General features: G+C 47.5%; 1 pseudogene; it reads left to right on the top strand.

Moving 5' to 3' along the window:
- The window catches only part of LOC133394541 (large subunit ribosomal RNA), a 6705-nt pseudogene extending 4832 nt beyond the window's left edge, over nt 1-1873 (top strand).
- Nucleotides 1874-10000: the final 8127 nt, after the last annotated feature.

Below are 10000 nucleotides of genomic sequence, written 5' to 3'. Positions count from 1 at the left end.
CAGCATACCGCAACACCGATTCTGCCACATACGCCAGCAGCCTTGACTTGGCCGTCCTGGGGCCGCTGTGGTTTTGCATGAGGCGCGTTACAGCTGCCACCACGCGCGACGCCTTTTCGGAGACTTTCGTGACGTGATCTCGCCATTTCAGGTGATCTTGGAGCTGCACGCCCAAGTACCTGATGCTCCTAGACGACTTGATTTCCACGTCACCGACGCGAAATGTCACCTGCGGTGGAGTCTTCTTACTCGAAATCAGGACGGCTTCAGTCTTGGCTGGGGCCAGCTCCAGACCGTGCTGTTGCATCCAACGTTGGACCTGGTCAACGGCCTCCTCTGCTCTCGCGCGAACCTCGTCCGTGGTGGTAGCAGGTACCAACAGCGCCAGATCGTCCGCGTATCCGATGACTTCGACGTCGGGAGGTAGCGGCACATCCAGCACCCCGTCATACATGATGTTCCACAGAGTTGGGCCCAGGATGGACCCCTGTGGAACACCGGCGGTTACATGCCGTACGACGGGGCCTTCGCTCGTGTCAAAGTACAGCACACGATCCTCGAAGTAGCTTCGAAGCATCCGTTGGAGGCCGACGGGAACACCTTTTGCCTGAAGGGCGCTGGCAATGGATTGCCAGTTGGCCGTGTTGAAGGCGTTCTTCACGTCCAACGCCACCACAAGCAAGAAACGGTTATCCCGGCCGTTCGTTCGCCGGAACGACATGGCGGTACGGCCGGCCTCAACAACCCGCTGGATGGCGCTCACTGTCGACCGCCCTCGACGAAATCCGAACTGCCGGTCCGACAGTCGGGGTGAAGACGGCTCCTCGAGATGTTCATTGAGGCGATTCAGGATGAGGCGCTCAAGTACCTTCCCCAGTGCGTCGAGCATGCAGAGGGGTCGGTACGAGCTGCTCTCTCCCGGAGGCTTCCCCTGCTTCGGCAGCAACACCAGTCGTTGCCTCTTCCACTGCGCCGGAAACGAAGCGCGGTTGAGGCAATCCTGGTACAGGACCCGGAAGACCTCCGGGAACAACATGATGGCCGTCTTCACTGCCGCATTCGGGATGCCATCGAGCCCTGGTGCTTTGCGATTTGCCATCTGGCTCGCGATGAGCAGCAGCTCGTCGTCCGTTACCGGTGCAATTCCCGCCGTTGTTGTTGCTCCCTCGACGCTTCCAACGTTGCTCAGCTGCGACCAGTCACAGGGCGGATGCTCAGGGAAACAGGGATAACTGGCTTGTGGCCGCCAAGCGTTCATAGCGACGTGGCTTTTTGATCCTTCGATGTCGGCTCTTCCTATCATTGTGAAGCAAAATTCACCAAGCGTAGGATTGTTCACCCTTTCAAGGGAACGTGAGCTGGGTTTAGACCGTCGTGAGACAGGTTAGTTTTACCCTACTGGTGTGTGCTTATAGTCGCTATCTTAACGGAATTCCTGTGCAGTACGAGAGGAACCACAGGTACGGACCACTGGCTCAATACTAGTCCGACCGGACTTTGGTATGACGCTACGTCCGCTGGATTATGCCTGAACGCCTCTAAGGTCGTAGCCAATCCGAGCTGATAGCGCTTCTCAAACCCATTAGGTGTTCGGAAGCTAGCGGGCCTAACAACCCTCTGAGATCCGTTGGAGTCTGCGTCTGCAGCCCGGCGTCTCATCCCGCTATACCTAGGCCGCAACGAGTGGAGTTCGCTGCACGTGTTAGTACCGTAACTGGGAACGCCGTTGGCTTGAGCTCTGCCCAACGTGGATATACCTAGTTTCGACACCTATCAACCGCCCGCAAACGACGGGACTTCAGGCTGGGAGCTGCGAGTTGTAGAGATGCGTTCGCATCGATCCTCTCAGGCGACCCATGCTTGGTGGTTTGTCCGTGTGCCCCTTCCTCGATGTGCGCAAGCTCGTCTTGGTCTGGGGACCACGTCGACACAGGGGATACTTTTGTGAGAGCAAGAGTGTACTTAGTTGAGTGTAGCAAGGGATCGCGTGCCCCTTCCTCGATGGCGCAACGAACCATCTTGGTCTGGGGACCGTGGTGCCGTGCTCTGGTGAAGCTTGGTGCGTGCTCTTTCCTTGTCAGACGAGTGACTTGACTTGGTCTGGAGACCGTTCCTTTACACTAGTGGACAAGAGCTGGCTACTTCCGTGTCAGACGAGTGACTTGACACGGTATGGAGCGGAACACGTAACACTAGTGAGCTTGTCGGCGTGCCTCGTTCTCGACTTGATTGTCTTGATGTGAGAAACGTGCCGACCAAACCAGTAAGCTTACACACCTGCTCGTTACAAGTTGTATAAGTTAATCCGTTTGGGCCGGTTGCCTTGCACATGATGGTGTTGTTGACCATGTTCGGTTAACACGTCGTGTGTCGAGGTGGCCGGCCTTGGTAGTAGGATGTCTTGTGCATGTGACGTGTTGACCTGGTTTGGTCGATGTGTCGTCGTGTACGAGATGACCTACTTACCCGTCAGTTGTCCAAGTTGTATCATGTGTTGACTTAGTTGACGTGTCATGTGCATGGATGATTGGCGTACGGGTCATGTATGGTGCACTTGCTTCAGTTGAAGGGATGTACTAGTACAGTTATATTAATTGTTTATTTCACGATCTGGTCTTTTGGCTGGATCGCGAAAAAAACGCTTAGTCCCAAATCTTGAACTCGAGAGGAGAGCGCTGATGACAACCTTTTGGACTGGAGCTCCCTAGAATTCGGCTTTTTCCTACTTTAAAGGGATGCACTGTTGTATGTATTGTTTATTCACGATCTGGTCGTTGGATTGGATCGTGAAAAAAAAACGCTAAGTCCCAGATCCTGAACTCGACAGGAAAGCGCTGATGGCAAACATTTTGACTGGAAGTCCCTAGAAAACGGCTTTTTCCTTATTGGCATTATGTGGCACGTTTATTGTGGCTAGAACATTAATTATCCCCCAAATGGCACCAACGCTTGGCGAAAGTCTCGAAATACTCCTATCCCGACGCACCAGCAACCGCAACACGATGCAAAATAAATTGCACGAGCTGCTGATACTTGTACCATGCACGGTACACGGTACCAAAATATACCCCTGAAGGTGTGCAATTTGGTGCTATCCTAGGAAATTTGTTTGGGCAAGCCTAGCTACGCGTGTCGCACGTTGCATGGTCGTCGATCAGAGGTATGCAAAAGCACCTATCTAGGGGAATTACTTTATGTTCTAGTAGCAAGTTCGATTTTCCGGTCCAGCACGGCAGTAATCCTGCATGCATACACTCCATGTACCAAAAATGTATCAACCTAGGCGTTGCTCAGTAGCTTTTGGCGGCACATGTAAAAAGTATTCGAGTTCAGATTCTTGGAACTTTGCGTATTGTTCAAAACTAATAACGAAAACTAAATTATAAATGGGTAAAAGGCTAGGCGTTTCTCAGTAGCTTTTTTGCGCCACGTGGCAAAAGTATTCGAGTTCAGATTTCTGGGACTTAGCGTATTTTTCAAAATTGATTATGCAAATTGAAGTACAAATGGGGCATTAGCTAGGCGTTGCCCAGTAGCTTTTGGCGCCACATGGAGGAAGTAGTCGAGTTCAAATTTCTGGGACGTAGCGTAGTTTTCAATCATAATAAACCGAATCAAACATAAAAATCATGAAACTTACACCACGTCCCTAGGTTATGCACAAAACGTAACGATAAAGTGCCGGCCAGGTTAGAGGTGCACCAAAATTGTGTACCGATTAGGAAAAGTACTCTATGTTCCTATGACTTGGGTGAAAAGTGTTGATTAACTGCTGGTTAGGATAGACAGTTGCTTATCGTACACATCGCAAACGAACACCCCTTAGTGAGCAGTAGCAGAAGTCGATGGAACAAAGCGAATGCATTACAAACTGATCAAGTAAAATAAGGAACGCTACGTACTAGGACTTCTTTCCAAGAATGGTGTCCGCGACGGGAGGGCAAGCGTCCTTCCCAGGTTTCCCTAGTAAACCTTGTATGGTAAACATACCCAAGCGTGTCCGTAAGCACGCAACGATAGTCACGAACGAGCACATACCTAGGGAAAGTACTCTACGTACTAGGACTTCTGTCCAAGAATGGTGTCCGCGACGGTCGGGCACTGTGACGCAATTACCAAATCCTAGAATCGTACAAGCAGTGTGTACAAACATAAACATTAACGCGTTCGCTCGGGCTGCGCCGTCCGTGTTGAACACAAATGTGGGTGATTATATCAGTGGATAGACAAAAACATGCGTGGCGAAGACAGTTTTCTGCACGATGTGCACATAGCTCATTTCGTCGTCCCGGGCTAATGGAAAAACACAAAAATATCGAGTATCTTTCTAGGTTTCTGTTATAAAAGGACAGGCCAAAAGGTGACCGGTTGAGATAAGCATTTTAAGCATACAAGCACTTTAATGCAACTTTTGATACAAAAACTAGGTACGTACACGTAGATTGTATCAACATGGACATCCATGATCGGGTACGCCCGGGCTGCGCCCTCCATGTTGTACTTTCCCTGATTGGTACACAATTTTGGTGCAAGTGTACCAACATGGACATCTATGAACGCGTACGCTCGAGATGCACCCTTCGTCTTGTACTTTCCCTGATCGGTACACAGTTTTGGTGCACGGCTATCCCGACCGGCAACTTGTACCTTTATCGACATCCATGAACACAAAGTGCGCGGAACAAAAATTGTTCGGTCAGACCTACAAAGTGCTATATCTCGAATACTAAACGTCGCAGATGGGTGTCGTAGAACAATTTTAAATTCGTCTAATGATTCTACATCCGATTCTGGATAGTGGTTTTTCGACCACTTTTCAACATTTTGTGATACCCCGAACCTAGGGGCAGCTCCCTAGCTTTTTTCAAAAATGTGCACCGAACGGGCCAGAGAGCTCGAGTAGTCGAAAATTTTTTTTTTTGCTAAAACCCCTCAAAACGTGTCAGGAACGCACCCTAGATGATGAAAAGTGCAACCAGAATGTCAATCGACAACATGCCCGGGGGTACAAATTTGCTATACGCGTCCCTAGGTAGGGTACTTTTTCATACAAACATCAACGTGTACGGTGCACAAAGTGCGCGGAACAAAAATTGCTCGGTCAGACCTACAAAGTGCTATATCTCGAATACTAAACGTCGCAGATGGGTGTCGTAGAACAATTTTAAGTTCGTCTAATGATTCTACATCCGATTCTGGATAGTGGTTTTTCGACCACTTTTCAACATTTTGTGACACCCCGAACCTAGGGGCAGCTCCCTAGCTTTTTTCAAAAATGTGCACCGAACGGGCCAGAGAGCTCGAGTAGTCGAAAATTTTTTTTTTTGCTAAAACCCCTCAAAACGTGTCAGGAACGCACCCTAGATGATGAAAAGTGCAACCAGAATGTCAATCGACAACATACCCGGGGGTACAAATTTGCTCTACGCGTCCCGAGGTAGGGTACTTTTTCATACAAACATCAACGTGTACGGTGCACAAAGTGCGCGGAACAAAAATTGCTCGGTCAGACCTAGGACGGGCCATAACTCGAATACTAAACGTCGCAGATGGGTGTCGTAGAACAATTTTAAATTCGTCTAATGATTCTACATCCGATTCTGGATAGTGGTTTTTCGACCACTTTTCAACATTTTGTGACACCCCGAACCTAGGGGCAGCTCCCTAGCTTTTTTCAAAAATGTGCACCGAACGGGCCAGAGAGCTCGAGTAGTCGAAAATTTTTTTTTTGCTAAAACCCCTCAAAACGTGTCAAGAACGCACCCTAGATGATGAAAAGTGCAACCAGAATGTCAATCGACAACATGCCCGGGGGTACAAATTTGCTCTACGCGTCCCTAGGTAGGGTACTTTTTCATACAAACATCAAAGTGTACGGTGCACAAAGTGCGCGGAACAAAAATTGCTCGGTCAGACCTAGGACGGGCCATAACTCGAATACTAAACGTCGCAGATGGGTGTCGTAGAACAATTTTAAGTTCGTCTAATGATTCTACATCCGATTCTGGATAGTGGTTTTTCGACCACTTTTCAACATTTTGTGACACCCCGAACCTAGGGGCAGCTCCCTAGCTTTTTTCAAAAATGTGCACCGAACGGGCCAGAGAGCTCGAGTAGTCGAAAATTTTTTTTTTTGCTAAAACCCCTCAAAACGTGTCAGGAACGCACCCTAGATGATGAAAAGTGCAACCAGAATGTCAATCGACAACATGCCCGGGGGTACAAATTTGCTATACGCGTCCCTAAGTAGGGTACTTTTTCATACAAACATCAACGTGTACGGTGCACAAAGTGCGCGGAACAAAAATTGCTCGGTCAGTCCTAGGACGGGCCATAACTCGAATACTAAACGTCGCAGATGGGTGTCGTAGAACAATTTTAAATTCGTCTAATGATTCTACATCCGATTCTGGATAGTGGTTTTTCGACCACTTTTCAACATTTTGTGACACCCCGAACCTAGGGGCAGCTCCCTAGCTTTTTTCAAAAATGTGCACCGAACGGGCCAGAGAGCTCGAGTAGTCGAAAATTTTTTTTTTTGCTAAAACCCCTCAAAACGTGTCAGGAACGCACCCTAGATGATGAAAAGTGCAACCAGAATGTCAATCGACAACATGCCCGGGGGTACAAATTTGCGATACGCGTCCCTAGGTAGGGTACTTTTTCATACAAACATCAACGTGTACGGTGCACAAAGTGCGCGGAACAAAAATTGCTCGGTCAGTCCTAGGACGGGCCATAACTCGAATACTAAACGTCGCAGATGGGTGTCGTAGAACAATTTTAAATTCGTCTAATGATTCTACATCCGATTCTGGATAGTGGTTTTTCGACCACTTTTCAACATTTTGTGACACCCCGAACCTAGGGGCAGCTCCCTAGCTTTTTTCAAAAATGTGCACCGAACGGGCCAGAGAGCTCGAGTAGTCGAAAATTTTTTTTTTTGCTAAAACCCCTCAAAACGTGTCAGGAACGCACCCTAGATGATGAAAAGTGCAACCAGAATGTCAATCGACAACATGCCCGGGGGTACAAATTTGCGATACGCGTCCCTAGGTAGGGTACTTTTTCATACAAACATCAACGTGTACGGTGCACAAAGTGCGCGGAACAAAAATTGCTCGGTCAGTCCTAGGACGGGCCATAACTCGAATACTAAACGTCGCAGATGGGTGTCGTAGAACAATTTTAAATTCGTCTAATGATTCTACATCCGATTCTGGATAGTGGTTTTTCGACCACTTTTCAACATTTTGTGACACCCCGAACCTAGGGGCAGCTCCCTAGCTTTTTTCAAAAATGTGCACCGAACGGGCCAGAGAGCTCGAGTAGTCGAAAATTTTTTTTTTTGCTAAAACCCCTCAAAACGTGTCAGGAACGCACCCTAGATGATGAAAAGTGCAACCAGAACGTCAAACGACAACTTTGTTGGGGGTACAGTATCGGACATTAAGATAGGACCCTTTTTTTTCAATGCACCGTACACTTGTTTTGCCACGTTACTTGTGTTTGTGTGTGTGTATGTGTGTATGTGTGTGTGTATGTGTGTATTAGTGTGTGTGTGTGTATGTATGTGTGTCTGTGTGTGTGCATGTGTGTGTGTGTGTGTGTAGTAGTAGAAAGAGAGTGTGCTTTTTAATGTGTATTTGCAAGTGCGCGTGTTTGTGTCTGAAATACATAGCTTGCCATGATGTCATATTGCGTTGAAATTATTCTTATTATGTGTGTTATCATGTGAAACATTGTGCGTTTACACTTGGATAAAAACTAAAGTTTGCATCGACAGCAGCGCTTGTTCCTCGGACGAAAATGCAGGTGTGCTGTTTCATGAATGTGAATGCGACACCGGTGCGAAATGGACACACGCACAATAGCAATGAACTCGGCATTCCCTCACAGGTGTTTCTCCAGTGCACGCCATTGAAAGGCCTTCGTGCATCTCTGCGTTGCACGTTGTGTGCGAATGGTAAACTTTGTGCGTTCATTGAGCTGGCGCGCAGTTGTTCTTTTCAATGGGCGTTTTGTTTCATGAGCGCGGCAGTATTCTTTTCTCGATTTTGAAGGGAAGACGCTTACTCGCGTACTCGTTGATAGTTTTTATCCATGCGATGTTTTCGCTGCTCCATAACGATGTAGTTCATCGCGTATAGAAGTAGAACGCAGGCAGAGCACGGGATCAGCCGTGTCCAAGTTTTTAACCAGCGCGTTCTTGACGGTCCAAGCAAGCAATGTTAGTAACAATGGGTCGAGGTAAACGTTGTACCGATCATCAGCGCCATATGTAAAAGCGAATGGCTGCTGCTGGCATTAAGCGCAAAAGGATCGAGTTCGTAATGGAACGATCGCGCACTTTTGTGGCAAACGCGCTTCGGACAACCGAAACGTGCTTAGACAACTGAAACGCGCTTGGACAACCGAAACGCGCAAGTCAACCGGACGTCCTCAGAAGACCACGGCGAAAGAAGACCGTAACATTGTTAATATATCGAAAACACACTAATCGCGAGGGCGGTGGTCCTGCTTATCACACCGAAAACCTAACCCAAAACACAAAAAAACTACTTACAAATCTATCCGAAACGACCTACTTGTGAAACAAACACACACATCAATACACATTCAAACATACATCCACACACACACACACACATGCACACACACATACACACACACACACACACACACACACACAAACACACATACACACACATACACACACACACAAACACAAACACATACAAACCACACATAAACTTGGCCCAACGGGTGCACGGTGCGTTAAAAAACCAATGCCCTATCTTTCTGTCCGATACTGTACAAATTTGCTATACGCGTCCCTAGGTAGGGTACTTTTTCATACAAACATCAACGTGTACGGTGCACAAAGTGCGCGGAACAAAAATTGCTCGGTCAGACCTACAAAGTGTTATATATCTCGAATACTAAACGTCGCAGATGGGTGTCGTAGAACAATTTTAAATTCGTCTAATGATTCTACATCCGATTCTGGATAGTGGTTTTTCGACCACTTTTCAACATTTTGTGACACCCCGAACCTAGGGGCAGCTCCCTAGCTTTTTTCAAAAATGTGCACCGAACGGGCCAGAGAGCTCGAGTAGTCGAAAATTTTTTTTTTGCTAAAACCCCTCAAAACGTGTAGAAAACTGATTTTAGATGATAAAAAGTGCAACCAGAACGTCAAACGACAACTTTGTTGGGGGTACCCTTTTTACTCTACGGGCCACTAGCTTAGGCGCGCCAACAGCGCTTTCCTCTCGGGTTCCCATTTTTTGCCCTCCTGGGATTATGATCATTTACTCATTGCCTACTATAGGGAAGGTACCTTGCTTCGAGGTCAAAAATGAAGATTTCACCAAATCGTAGTTTTAACCTCTATTTAGTCGTAGGAGCATGGTTTGCAGTGTCCGTGGGTCATATAAGCCCCCGTTTGGGTCATACGTCCCCTCCCCGATGAAAATCGTCATATGACTATAGGCCGAACTTATGAAGCAAAAGTGGTGTCTGGTGGGTTCTGCCGATGATCTTAACCTATGATTTTGAGTTTCCACCCTTTCAAAACGTTTCCTGGAGCAGTACATCACGGGTCTACGGACCCAAAGACTTCGTTGCGATGGTTTCAAGCATAAAAGTTGTAACAGTTAAGGGTTTTTAATACGCGTATATTAAATCATTGCTTGAAACTAAGCTTCGTTGTCTTTAAACTCTGCAAGACCAATCGAACTTCTTAGGGAAACTCGAAGGATTCACGCTAAGCCGGTGGTGCAGGGCACATAGCGTGATGAAACCGGGTTTCCCTACCAAATGTGGCATATTTTTTCCCTGAGAGCGAAGCTCAGACCCACGTAGGGGAGAGCGAAGTGGAACTTAAATGTTCAATGCAGCAAATGTTCGCCATGCGGATAAACAAGTTGGAATAGTTCAATGTAGTGTAATGCAAACACGAATCGCAAATAACGATACGGGACCCAGAAGCAATTCT

Source organism: Anopheles gambiae, assembly GCF_943734735.2.
Source record: "Anopheles gambiae chromosome X unlocalized genomic scaffold, idAnoGambNW_F1_1 X_unloc_2, whole genome shotgun sequence".
NCBI classification, from domain to species: domain Eukaryota; kingdom Metazoa; phylum Arthropoda; class Insecta; order Diptera; family Culicidae; genus Anopheles; species Anopheles gambiae.
Note: the sequence above shows the minus strand (reverse complement) of the source record. Positions and strands in the feature narration are given on the sequence as shown.